At 49.4% G+C, this 15,578-nt stretch overlaps 1 protein-coding gene across 1 annotated transcript in view; it reads right to left on the reverse strand.

Moving 5' to 3' along the window:
* LOC106807107 (extracellular serine/threonine protein kinase four-jointed-like) overlaps window positions 1-14,545 on the reverse strand; it is a 52,738-nt gene extending 38,193 nt beyond the window's left edge. The window contains exon 1 of the mRNA XM_014809364.1: window positions 14,235-14,545. The gene's annotated coding sequence lies outside the window, so the exon portion shown is untranslated. The remainder of the gene's footprint in view (window positions 1-14,234) is intronic.
* Between the last annotated feature and the right edge of the window lie 1,033 nt (window positions 14,546-15,578).

Genomic DNA, 15,578 nt, shown 5'->3' on the forward strand with positions numbered 1-15,578 from the left:
TTAGACGAGCAGATATAGAGGCGACGGTGGGGAAAGAATACAAGAACCGAAATAAGGATATATATAGAGCAGAGAGAGAGAGAGAAACGAGAGAGGAAGAGAAAAAGGCCGGAGAAAGAAAGAGAGAGAGAGAGAGTGAGGAGAGAGAGCAGAAGAGGAAGCTGGATGAGAGAGAGAAGAGATGAGAGCGCGCGCAGAGAGCGTAATAGAGAAGGCAATTCTTGTTGGCACGTAGAGATTTCAGGCCCCAGAAAGTGTGCTTTCACGCGTCTAGCCCTCCTCCAGGGCGCACGCTCTGCAGAGTTAACATTTAGCAAAGGTCAATGGAGAACTGGTTTCTGCACATTTTTACATCACAGAATTATATATATATCGTGTGTGTGTGTGTGTGCTGTGTGGGTGTGTGTGTGTGTGATGTGTGTGTGTGTGCCCTGACCCTGCAAACCCGCACATTGTCACCTACCTTCGGCACCGCCCCACACGCCTAACCCTCCCATGCGCTGTGTGTGGGCTGTGTGTGTGTTGTGTTGGTGATGTGTGTGTGTGTGTCGTGTGCTGGTTGGTGTGTGTGTGTGTGTGTGTTGATGTGTGTGTGTGTGTGTGTGTGTTGCTGTGTGTGTGGTGTTGTGGTGTGGTGTGTGTGTGTTCTGTGTGTGTGTGTGGGTGTGTTGTGTGTGTGTGAATGTGTTGTGTGTGTGTGTGGGTGTGTGTGTGATGTGTGTGTCGTGTGTGTGGTGTGTGTTGAGTGAGGTCATTATGCCCTAACGACAAAGAGCGGCATATAAAAACTCTTTAATCTCGCAAATCCGTAGAAAAAAATGTAAAATATTTCTCGGCGAACAACGCGTCTTAGACAATGTATAATCATTTATATACATACAATACATACATGTCGTGTGCTCGTGCTGTGCCTGCTGTTGCCAGTGCGTACGTTGCGTGCGGTGGCGTGTGCTTGTCCGTGGGTGTGCTTTCTGCCGTGCCGTCGCCGTGCGTGCGTGCGTTCTGCGCGCGCGCGTGTGTCGCTTCCATTGCTAAGTCGCTTCCTCCTTTGGGGATTATAGTTTATAGACCTCCTCCGTATAGCGATCGGCGTTGCTCGAAGTGTGTATGGCAACGGAATCAAAGCGTGTGACACGTGCTTACATCTAAATGTCACTGAAATTCTTTAACTTAGCTAGTTATCATGTTATTGTTGAGTTATTTACCTACTACTTCACTTTCAGCTCTCGCATATCTGGCTCTCGAGCTCGGTCCTTGGTTATATAGAATGTTGTTTGTCAGCCTGATAAAAAACATGTAAACGACAGACAGGTAGTAGTTATACGCTGACTTGTGCAAAGATGAGAAGCCCGAGGAGCAGCGTGAGGCAGAGAGAGATGATTGACGCATGAACAAGACGTACGCAAGAAGACCTCGCGCCCGCTAACGGAGACTCATGATAGGAGAACTATAAGGTAGTCGAGAGTTGATAAATCCAATAGGGAGAAGCATGCGACGTAGTCGACCCCGTTAATGTTCGGACAAATTCTTGGCACGCCGCGACGCAACTGCACGTGCATGATGAGAGAGAGAAGAACACGAGCGTGTCAGTGCGTTATTGCACTAGCGCCTACCTCGCCGCTGACCGCAGGATCAATAGAAGGAGAGAGACGGCAACGAATATCGGTAGAGAGAGAGAGAGAGAGAGAGCGTGAGAGAGAGACACAAGGGAAGACGGCAATACCGAGCAGCGCGCTGAGAGAGAGCAGAAGCGGAGAATCGTAGAGAGTGAGCTAGAGTTGCTTCAGTCAAGAGAAGGAGAAAGAGGGTAGATCCTGACGAGGGCAGAGAGAGACGAAGAAGAGAAGGAGCGCGGAGAAGAGCGAAGAGGCGAGAGTAAGAGAGCGAAAGAGCAAGAGAGACCAGGTGATGTGCGTGCAGTCCGCTCGACGAGCAGAGGAGCGGAAGAGCGAGAGCGAGAAGCGACGGATGGCGAAGAGACGTGCGAAAGTGACGAACAGTGTGAGAGCAGAAGAAGACATACGGATGCGCTCCAAGCGCAAGAGAGAGAGAGAGAAGAGAGAGGAGAGAGTGAGAGCAGCAGAGAGTCGATAGAGAAGAGGACGAGAGCGGCCGAGAATAGAGTAATTTAACGCGGCGAGGATGAGGATATATGCGAGTGTATATTGTGCTCCTCCTCTCTCCACCAGTACCGCACCGCTTCACTCACCGGCGCGTCTTCGCCCTCCCTCGCGCTTGGCGGCCGCTCGCACAAAGTGAGAAAGCGTGAGAGCAGAGTGAGAGATGAAGCGAAAGAGAGAGGATGCAGAGCCGGAGAGACTCGTCGAGAAGACAGTGAGACTGCGCGCCGGCCGCGTGAGAAACGATGAGAGCGAGAGAGCTGGAGAGAGAGGAGAAAGAGAGAGAGAGATGCCGCTAGGGCGGGGATGACGTAAGCCACGTATATAAACACCAGCTATGATGCGGGAAAACACTGAGGGCGTTAGGATTACAGTGCTTGCACGTAGATAGATACGATAGCACGTCCGAACTAAACCTGAGCGCTGGCTTAGTCTCTTATTCAAAGTGTTGCTACGGGCTTACATCAGTCTTAGCTTATAATCTTCACTGAGCTGTCAGACTGTAATTTATAAGTCCTTCAGTATGCTAAAACAAGAGGCGTACGAGGACAGAAGCGACACTGCGCGCCAGGTTGTTCTCCAGACTGAGCGCAAGAAATTCCTATGACTCGGCGTTGCGCCGTTTCGTGCATCTGTATGCGTAAACATTAGTATTTAAGAAGCACACAACGGCGCGCCTCACGCCTGCACGCCACGCACACAACACATACACGCACGACGAAACGCAGGACAGCATCGTAAGCGCACAACACGCACGGCACACGCACACGCACACGCACACGCAGCACGCACACGCACACGCACACACACACAACCACACACACCACACACACACACCACACCACACACCACGCTGCGCGCGACACACACACAGCCACACACACACCACACACGACACAGCACGCACGCACACACACACACACACATCACACACAACACGCGACGCACGCCACCACACGAGCACACACACACACACACACACACGCACACGCACCACGCACACGCACACTCGCGCTACGCCACACACACCACACACACGACAAACACACACACACACACACCACACACACACACACACACACAACACACCCAAGCATTCATGCGCGCCTTCTCATATCGCATTCGTCCATACGCCAAAGAAATAATATAGGCAGTTTCAGTTCACTTCCAGTGATAATAATGAATGATAATCATATACACTCCAACTGCCTTAGAGATCGCGTGACAGAGATGTACGATGGCCAGCAGTCGATTGTTACCCCATGAATACAACCGTGTCCTAACAGCGTTAACGTGCCTGGCGTGCATACCATACATACACGCACGCGGCACGCACACACCACACACACACACACACACACCCACCACACATCACACACACACACACACACGACACCACACACACCACCCGTATACTAACATTCGATTAATCGACATAACTATAACAAACAACACAATGCGATCATACACTCAATATCAATCATGAGTGTGTGGAACACCTAACTCAGTACTAGTCGACACACAACTTCGCCTGAGTCTTTAACATCTCAACCACTACTAATCACACACACTCATACTACAATCATCAATATTAGACAGCAACAAATCAACACACACACCAGAGACCACACACTGATACTCGACCTATCTACAATTCATTACAAGACCAACTCGGCCCGACTTCATCAACCCAATTACAATTACAGAGCGGATCAACAACACAATCATCTCACTATCTAAGCTATCAACATTTTATACCCTACAAACACTATCACACACTCAGATCAGCCCCGACGCACTACAGCTACAGCGCCACACGCATCGACCCGGACAAACAACAGAAGCACTATGAACTCAGGCGACACGGGCTAACAACGAATAAGAGAAGAAACACAGCGAAGGACTGAGGATTGCGAGCGAAGAGCGACACGAAAGCACAGAGAGGAGGGGCACTGAAGGAAGGACAAGAAAGACACAGACTACAAGAACGACAAAGCTATGCAACAAAAGACACAGTCACGTGAAGCGCGAGATCTTAATATAGTACGTATAGACAGACCGATAAGAAGCGGTCAGAACACAACGAGAAGCAAAGATGCAGACTGCAAGCTGCCGCAGCCCGATCGCTACTACTGCTGAGGCCGGACGGGCATAGTACACCGTAGTTATTACGAAGAACATATGCGATTTAGTGTTATATATTATACGGCCATTGATACGTACTGAATAGTGCTCATAATATGCGGGTCATATTAAATATATGATGCTCGTTACATAGATACCGGCTCACAGACAACCTAATTATAATCAACGCACACGTACGTTGGCCTTCAGGTCGCGCGCGGGCTTGCCACGCTGGTGGCCCGTCCACAAAGATGTGAGGCGGGTGTGTCCGACATTATTGGCTTTTGATATATCACATGCAGCCTCCGCGTTTGCATCTCGAAATTCGCACTGTCTGGTGTGAATGAAATTGCGCGCGAGCTGCGTGGTAGCAGGTGAGGGCAGGTCATCACCAAGGAGTTCTAATGCGAGCCTTCACCCGGGAGGAGCTGAGGCGTCGTGTCAGGGGCATATTATCTCCGTGGCGCTAAACACTTTCGGTGCGACGCTACGACGCACACACCGCGGTGTCATCAGTGGCATGCGCGCTTCCCCCCTCGCGGGGGAGGAGGCCGGTCACTAGGCGTCAATGGCTTTCCTTAACCGGCTTAACGCTCCGAGAATCAATAGCAGAATACGAGAGTTGGAAAAAATCGAGAAATCGTTCCATCAGCGTCTCTCAAGCGTACGCATTTGCCTTACTCTTTGTCAGCCGAAATTTTGCCGCCCGCATCGACCCCGTCCTCGAAGCACGCGAAGGCCAAAAACTGCGGCTATACGCGCCCTGCCCCGACCCTTGCTGAACTAGCAGTTTACACGCTACCCCTCATACCAGATCTGACGTAGTGAGTGGCGTGTTGTTTCTCCCATCCCCTTGACGCGCCCCATCTCTGCACGCCAATGCTTTCAACCGCTCCCGTGCCTGCTTAATCCGTGACATGCCGGCGGTCAGACGCCTCAGTCCCCGAGCCTCTAGTGAAACGTAATTTATGGAAAACGTTACAGCTCAAAATGAGATCTCAGGCACACGCACCGGCACGCACACCGCGCAGCGCACACTGTCCAATGAATACGTGTCACTCAGGTGATATGCGCTGTATTTCGCGTTTATAGCGTTTTTAAGCGTTAGTCTTGCGGTTGTTGATTTGCGATTATCTCTGGAATCCGATTATTTGATGTCTTGAGGTAAACAGGTACTTTCGAGAGGAAAAGTCACACGCTGAATAGAGAGTAGTGAAGAGCTGTCGGGAGATGCTGACAACCTGTCGATTTTCACTTTTCACCTAATACTCGTTAGTAGTGACTATCATCTGCTCATGGACTCTCGCCTATGCCTCTTAGAGGGCCATCACGTGCGGTCACAATATATAGGTCTTATAAAGTTCAATAATATAATAATACACTAACGCCTTCTTCTAGTAATTATTTACATACATTAATCATGCTATTACTTTCAATCAATATTAAAAATTAGTAGTCCTCTACATTATGTATTCACATATAAAATATCAGTACTTGCGCAGCCATATTACACATTGTATAGAACTCACCAGTGCCGCACGTCAGGCCTACTCTCACTTCACAGCTATGAATCGAGATGCACCTTACTGAATGTCTGCTGTGGAGTCTGAGCCTACGGCGACACACAAAACACCGTAACGCACTTAACTCTACAGAAATGCGCCCAGCAACAATTGAGCCTAGGCGTGCACGGGGAAGCAATTTAATACATAAATGTGAACTTGAAGCCAATGGGGTCACTCAATGTTGGCGATACCCGATAGGAGCCCGCGACCCTGCTGCGGGGCGCACACGGCACCCCGTGAGAGAATCGTTGCTCTCCATGGGGCGATCGCTTAGCCTGATGATAGTTAAAGTGCATTGAAATTCCATGTTGGCGTCTAGCATGTCACATATCATCAGGAGTCTATCAATAGTTATTAGATCTATTAATAGACTCGATATCCATATCACCCGCCTCCACACACACGCCATATCACGCACCGCGCCGAGCTGCTATTTTTAGGGTACAACTCGGGTGCGGAAATAGCCGTGGAGATGAATATATAGCCGACGGGGTTGGCTGAAACGCCCGCCCCGGATCCATCCAGAATTCGAAACGATCGGCAAACCGAATCTGAACCCACGCAGAGCGACCTGCGACACGGTAAGTGTGAATATAGGTTACGTGAACGTGCTCGCCCACACGTTCGTGGATGGTGGCGATCTGAAATTCTGGGAAGATGCGTGTGTTGCCGCAATTAGAGTATATCCGCTGGCGCAGAGCTGCCAGGCACATCAGCAATCCACACAGTATCTCTCCAGTTCGTGTAGTATTTATATAGGTATTCAATAAGATATCTAATATTATAGGTATAGCAACGAGTGATGAGAATATTTTTTACTTTCTTCAGAGTGAATTGTCATATTCGACTTTCGCATAATAAAGCGTATACTCATATATTGAGTCATACATATGTTTTATATATATATTGCTATATATATATATAATATATATCAATATGTATATCTTACATAACGTACTTAGATACATAACATCAGACATACATACATACATAGCATACCATACATACATCATACATACTATACATACATACCATACATACATAAACATACATAATACATACATACATAACATACATACATACATACATACATACTACTACATACATACATACAACATACATACATACGTACATACAGTAATACATACATACATATACATACATACATTAATACATAAACATACATACATACATACATACAGTTCATACATCATTACATACATTACTACATACAGTACATACCATACATGAATTACATGACACAGTGACATACATACATACCATGAAGCATAGCATGTATAGCATTACAATACATACACTACATACTACATACATTACAACACACACACACACACACAACACAGCACACACACACACAACAACACACACACACACACACACACACACACACACACACACACCATGCACACCACACACACACACACCACACAACACACACACATCACACAAACACCACACACAGCACACACACACCACAACACACACACACACCAGCACACAGCAACCATCGTAGCTAGCGCGCGCAATTGCAGCTGTGCATACATGACCATACATACATAGCAGCATACATACTGTACTGTAGTGTAGTACGGCAGGAGGATACGGTGACAATACAGTGACAATAATACCATACATACAGTACATACATCAGTAGCATACATACATACATACATACTACATACAATTAACATGACATGACATACTACATACATACATCAATGACATACATACCATACATACATACTACAATACAACATAAATACATACAATACTACATACCACACCGCCTATTATAGACTCCCTGCGCCGCATCCGCCTGTGATCGGATGCTATGATGTGAGCGCCTGGCGTAACTCGGCAGCTGTAGCGGTGTAGTCAGTGACGGGCAGGTCATAACGGGGTGAGCGCTGCTGGGGCGACGGGTGAGATCAGCTTGGGGGTGTTATGTGTGGGTGTGTGTGTGTGTGTGCGTGCGTGCGTGTGTGTGTGCGTGTGTGCGTGCGTGCGTGCGTGCGTGCGTGCGTGCGCGCGCGCGTGTGTGCTTGTGTCCGTGCTCTTATACTCGTGCGAGTTTACGTACGCGCGTATAAATATATATACATATACATATAAAACTGTCGCCGCGTTCTTATAAAACTGTTGTAACATTAAACGAAACAGGTATGTATACGCTGACTTTCAACCGGCCGGGCGTGTTCGCATTACAACCTCGCAGCGAAACAGTTGCTTAGCGCCTTTTGTGATCGCGTTGCCTTAGCATTCTTGGCACGCGCGACGCAACTGCCGTGATGATGGGCTTAATGTTATTTCACTGCGCCCTCCTCCCGCTCCCCGATCCATAGGACGCACATCGTAACCGCGCATACCGAAGCAGCGACTGTGTGGTTTCTTCACTCAGGGTAATCTCGCGCCCGGTTATTCTATGCTACCGCAAAAAGCACGTGGAAGACTGACGCAGTGGAATCGTTCGGCGATCGTGATGCAAGCGAATGATTTTGCGCGATATTATCTATATTCGTCTCACTTTCCAAGTAGCAGTTACTAGGGCGTTTGCTGCTGCAGGGGTTGGGCGCTCAGCAATGCGTGACTTGCTCGGCGTATACACGAACTCTGAGTGTACATACACGTACACGCGGTGCACCGGTGAGGCGGTGATCAACGGAAGGCAACCGCTGCCGGCCCGGCACTTCCTATCATCATGATGTTTGAATATATATAAAAGCACACACGCGCGCGCTCACGCCTGCACGCACGCACACACACATACACGCACACGAAAACGCAGACACATGTAAGCGCACACACGCACGCACACGCACACGCACACGCACACGCACACGCACACGCACACGCACACACACACAAACACACACACACCACACGCGCGCACACTACACACACACACACACACATCACACAACACACACACATGCCACGCAACCACAACACACACATGCACACACACACACACACACGGTGTTCCACCACGCACGCCCCGCACACGAACACACACAGTCACACCCATCACACATACGCACACTCACCACGGTTTGCACAACGCACATCGCCCACACCCACACGACATCACACACACATAACACACACACCACACACACACACACACACACACAACACACTTGCACACCCCAAGCATCTCTATCCGCTCTTTTCATATCGCATTGCGTCCATAACGCCAAAGAATATATAGGCAGTCAGTTCACTCCAGTGATAATAATGAATTATAATCAATAACATACCATCCAACGTTAGAGATCGTGGACAGAGATTAATGCCCAGCAGTCCGATGTACCCGTCCAAATACAACGGTCCTAACACATAACGTGCCGGCGTGCATACATACAACACGTCACGCGCACCACACAAATCTTCACATTTCCACACACAGCATCACACCACACACACACACACAACAACACACACAACACAGGCACACACCACACACACAATTCACACACACACACACACACACACACACACACACACAGACACACACACAACACACACATCACACACACACACACACAACACACACACACACACCCATACACACCACACATACAGACACACACATCACAACATCACACACACACACACCACACACATACACCAACACAATTCACGCACACACACACACACACACACACACACACACCACACTTTGCGGCGATTTGTGAGATTCTGACACCCACACACACACCATACACTGGATGATTTTGTGCCACACACACACATCCACACACACACACACACAACACACACACACATACACACACCCACACACATCACCATAAACACACACACACACACACACACACACAACACACACCATCACGACCACACACACACACACACACACCGCACTGCCGCCTCATTAATCATGCAGGCTCCGTCGACCTCCGGCGCTCGGTCGCTGCAGCCGATCCTACACCCCGACCATACACCGAATAAAGGCCGCGAACCATTTTGCACGCGGAATTTAAGTTCGCATCGGCAGTAATACGGCATCACGGGGCATGCACCCGCGGGCGTGGGGGTGTCACATCATTATACATGCAACTCTGCACCGAACGCACTGGCGGATGGTGTGGGCGGGGTCATCAGGGTCAGCGCCTTCCCCCGGAGGGGCCGTCATGCAGGGTCATACGGCCCCCCCCCGAGTGTGTCAATCAAGGCCAATGGGCTTCCCCCCTGGGGGGAAAGGGTCATCAGGGCATGTGTCTCCTTAACCGCCGCTCCGAAATCAATAGCAGAATACAGAGTTGAAAAAAAATCGAAGAAGTCGTTCATGACGAGCGTTCAACGTCAACCGAAATTTTGCATTATTTTCTGTAGCGAAATTTTGGCTCGCGCATCGCGTCGAACACGAAAGGCCTAAAACTTGCCGTATACGCGCCTGGACCCCTGCTGAACGCAGTTTACAGCGCTACCCTCTACTTGGGGGTTGGGTTTTGTTTCTCCCCCCCCTTGCGCCCACATTCCGCATCCGCCACATGTTCAAACGCTCCCGTCTGCTGCTTTATACGTGCACCATGCCGTTCAACGGCCTAGTCCCGGAACCTCTAAAAACGAATTTTGGAAAACGTTAAGTAAAATGGAGATTTCTAATGCTCAAAAATGCCTGCTTCTTCTCGTTTTGGCTTAACGGCGATTCGGAATGTCGGGTCGACGGGGGCGGCCGCTGATGACTCCCTGCCTCTGATCAGGATTCTTAAAGCTATATTATATAATAATATATATATATAATATTAATATATATAATATAATATGCCATTTAGACTCCCTGCGCCGATCATCCGCACTGTGATCGCGATGCTATGATGTGACGCTCTGCGTACTCGGCTCCACTGTATCGGTGTAATCATGTGACGGCAGTCCATAATGGGCTGAGCCTGCGGGGGCACGGTAACAAGCTTGGGGGTGTTTATTGTGGTGCGTGTGTGTGTGTGTGCTGCGTGCGTGCGTGGCGTGCGTGCGTGCGTGTTGTGTGTGCGCCCGCAGCGCATGCCTGTGTGTGGGGGGGGGGGGTTGGTGTTGTGTGTGTGATTGTGGTTGTGTATGTGTGTGTGTGTGTGTTGTTTTGTTGGTGGTGGTTGTGTGTTGCATGTTTACAGGATTAATAGTCTAAACACAGATCCATCACGCACTGCATATGCGGTTGCGTGATCATGCTGTAAATAAAATACGAGATGATACGATGATAATAGGATATGGCACCGACATGCGCCGTACATCGTCACCTTCGAATTCCTCCCATATTCGATCGAATTACGCACACGGCCCGAGCGACTCGAATAGGCGTGCTCTGTGTGTCCGCCGTCGACATGCAAATTCAACCACCGACACGCTGTTTACATTCGAAAGATGTATGCTCCACCCTGAGAACGATCCGAGATGTCCTGGTCACTTATAAATACGACAATCATTTGCAAAAATCAGGCCGAAGGGAGTCCGACCCGCGAAAATTGTGTACAGACACATCACTCACATCGGCTTTGATACACACATGCCGCCCACCCACATACACACGCACGCACACACACCGCGCCGCGCACACACACACCACACACAACACAACACACAATACATCACACACACACACACACACACAAACACCGCACACTACAACCCGCTGCCCTGATCACTCACGCACGCACGCATGACACGCACCGACAAACACATACACACACACCACATACACACACAACACGCCTGCACACTACGCACGCACGCACAGCACGCACCAACGACACCACGCACACACACACACACACACACAATATATATACTAATAATTATCAATAACATTAATAAACGCTCTATATATAGCGATGGACATCGGGGCTGTGTCGACCGCTAAGCTATACATATACGTCGAAAATGAAGTCCAAAACGCGAGATATCTACGACAGAAATGAATATTACACATTGAACTCATATTATTATAATGGGATGAAGACGCGCGTCTTTCAACCGTCAACTCCAAGCAAATCAAAACGCTGATCATCCCTCATTAGGAGTATAATAATCGACTACCGTTGAGTAATGGCCCGACTGTAGGCTATTCCACAATTATCATTCACATTATCAGATACCATGCACGCGCGCGGTGCCATAAAAGAACAAATCATCAATTATGCAATCCTCAGTATTATACCGTATAAAACTATACACTCCCCCCGTAATTGCTTGCCATCTGATAGTACTATAATAATATTGTAATTTTTATAATATCCGTCGCATTTCGGTATAATGTGCCACGATGCGAAATAGTGCCGCACGCCAGGTCTCGGTGCGTGCCTGCGTGTGCGTACTGTTAATGTGTCCTTGAAATAAATATAATAATAGCCGCGCGCGCTGCGTGTGTGTGTGTGGTTGTTGTTGTGTGTGTGGTTTGTGTGTTGTGGTTGTGTGTGTTGTGTGTTGTTATTGGTGTGTGTGTGTTTTGTGTGTGTGTATGTGTGTGTGTTTGTGTCGTATGTGTGTGTTGTGGTGGTGTTTGTTGTATTGTCGCATTTGTGTGGGGGGGGGGGCGCTGTGTGGTCACGGGCCAGGTGGGCGATCATCTCCGCGACACATCCGCTGTCATTGACACTACGGATATTCTCAACCGCAAATTCCGTGCATAAACGCCAGTATGTCCTGCATTCGATTCCCGTACCATGCCCGCTTGCACACACACACACACACACACACACACACACATCAACACACACACACACACACACACACACACCAAACACACCACAAAACACGCACATACACACACACACAACACAAAAAAACCAACAACCACACAAACACTCACAATATACCACACACACACAAACACACACACATCACACACACACACACACACACACATACAAACAACGACAACCTCTTTCACACACACACAAACACGCACACACACACACACACACACACACACACACACACACACACATAACGTTACAGGCCTCACAGCAGCTGCGTGTAACGCTCCCGGGTACATCAACTCGCGTCATTAGCCCGACCGGCCCCCTCAGATAAATTAGGTGTCTACACAGAGATGTTTGCCACTCGCCACGACCCAACGCATAGTCAGTCAAAGTCCGACAAGAAACGGCATCAGACAAACGGGAAGTTTACCACACAACGCCGACCGCTGTTTCAGTCAATTTCTCCGTATTTTCTGCAACATTGGAGCGGGCAACAGTGCGAGATTGACGGTAAGGCCCAAAACACTCCCGTCATTACCGTAACGTTACACGCCGCCGTCAGAAATATTTCGAGCCCGCCCAACGCTGTAATCCGCATTCCAACAAATGAGCCACATGCGCACATATGCGCTATATATATATATATATATATATATATTTGTATCTACGTTAATCCGCCGCCGGTGCGGATTTATGCCTATAGTCCCTCTCGCCAGTGTCGTACCATGTTCCGCTGGTGCTTCATTGTACGCCTGCGAGTCTCAGCGTCGCCTGCTTTTCCCGCTCATACGTTTGCTTTCGTTTCGTCGGCGCGTCGACAAATGTGCCGCGAACAAAGAAAGCCCCGATGGAAATAGACGTGGGCGCCTACACTAGGCGTTTACGGACGCGCGCAAAAATGCGCCGTCTGCGAATTTTTTGGGGTTGGATGCAGAGAGCGATGAGGTTTCCACGAGGTTCCGTCGCCCCACACCCCGTCCCCGCCCTCGCCCCCGGTTTCATTATGACTATCAATGGCTCCGACCCAGTTTTCTCGATCGAGCACCGTGAGTTTTTTTTATATATATTCGCTTTGTGGTTTATTTGTTTCGAGGCGGCCGCGTTCTAAAGTTTGCATGAGCTATGAGGCACCCATCAGGCTCGAGCGAAGTGAAAATCATAGCGTCATTGTGCCTATATGGAGTTCCCGGATCGCTCTGAAAAGCTGTATAGTCGAACGTGTCGACGACACGAAGTAGTTAATGTGCGAACTATTTCTAAAGGAGAGCGAAATAGGCCAGACAGCTTCGTAGTTATGGCATATGCCTTTATACTTGCGACGCGATACGCGAATCAATTATAACAACATCATCAACTTTTTGTTCTCATCTTTTTCGGTAAAAATAACATCAAAACAACACCAACATCATCACAAATACCACCACCACCACCACCACCACCACCACCACCACCACCACCACCACCACCACCACCACCAACAACAACAACAACAACAACAACAACAACAACAACAACAGCAGCAACAACAACAACATCTTGTTTGACGCCAAGAAAACCCCCAATACTAACATTATTACCCACAACAAGCAACAACATCAGCAGCACCTAAAACAAAACTCAAACCGTATAAACCGAGGAAGATGCTACAGGGCAAATAGGAACCAATATATTATAACTACACTTACGCAGAGTCTATGCTTATAAACGACGGCGTTCTTCACGGCCTGGTAATATTCTCCACTACTCCATACCGCTCGGCAACTCTCTTCTTCTCCTCGTTTTTCTCTTCCTTCTCCGCCTCCTCCGCGATCGGTTATGCCAAAACGACTGTCAGTGCTTTTTCTCCGTAAATGCCGCACACAGAAGAAGAACGGCGGCCTTCCGTGTTTATATCTGTATATACGTGCAGCTTGCCGCGCGCAGGCAGCAGGCAGCGGTTCGTGACTCGAGCCGACTCGGTCGAGATCTGTCTAGAAGAAAAGCCTATCGCCCAGCACCGCTCCGGCTGTTCTCGCCGAAATCTGCTCCCCCCCCCCTCTTCACCCCGAGGCGTGGCGGAGGTGCTGCCCTCTCTGTGCACGATTAGAATGCCGCTATTGAAACACTATACGGGGCCATTCATCCCGCAACAGACGTGGCGAGTTACTTTTCATTTCAGCGAATGGAGGGGTACGACTCTCGACGATGAATGGGAGGGAATCAGAGCTAGTCAGATGGTCGTGAAAGGGTGCATGCACGTTTGTTTCTTATCGCTAGCGCGTAGAGTGGTCAACGGGATGCATGCACGAGGCGATCATGGAAATAGGATGGAGGGGCGAAATATCGAGACAAAGAGAGCGAGTGCGAGAATGGGAGAGAGGGATAGAGATAGCGAGCGCGAGATAGAGCGAGAGAGTGAGCATTATGAGAGAAATCTGTGGCGAGAGTAAGAGATAGAAAGAGAGAAAAAAAGAGGAGGAGACAGAGAGAGAGAGAGAGGGGGGAGAAAGAAAGACAGAGTGTGTGAGACAGAGAGAGAGAGGGGGGAGTGAGAGTGAGAGAATGACACACAGAGGGGAACATGGCAAAGAAGGAAAAGCCAATAAAGACCGAAAAATGCAGAACATTAGCTGGCCAACTTTCAAGAAGGGGGAATTAGATCGTAGCTGACAAACGTTGAAACATCGCCGGCGTTCGCAACACACCCGTTCACGTAGACACAGATGCGTGCACCCGCAGCAGCCGCACCACCACCACCACCACCGCCGCCGCCACCACCACCACCACTACCACCATCACCACCACCACTGCCGCCGCCGCCGCCACCACCACCGCCACCACCACTACCACCACGACAACCACCACCACCACAACCGCCGCCACCACCACCACCACTGCCGCCGCCACAGCCACCACCACAGCCACCACCACTACCACCACGACAACCACCACCACCACCACTACCACCATCACCACCACCACTGCCGCCGCCGCCGCCACCACCACCGCCACCACCACTACCACCACGACAACCACCACCACCACCACTA

Source organism: Priapulus caudatus, unplaced genomic scaffold, assembly GCF_000485595.1.
Source record: "Priapulus caudatus unplaced genomic scaffold, Priapulus_caudatus-5.0.1 Scaffold196, whole genome shotgun sequence".
In the NCBI taxonomy this organism is placed as follows: domain Eukaryota; kingdom Metazoa; phylum Priapulida; class Priapulimorpha; order Priapulimorphida; family Priapulidae; genus Priapulus; species Priapulus caudatus.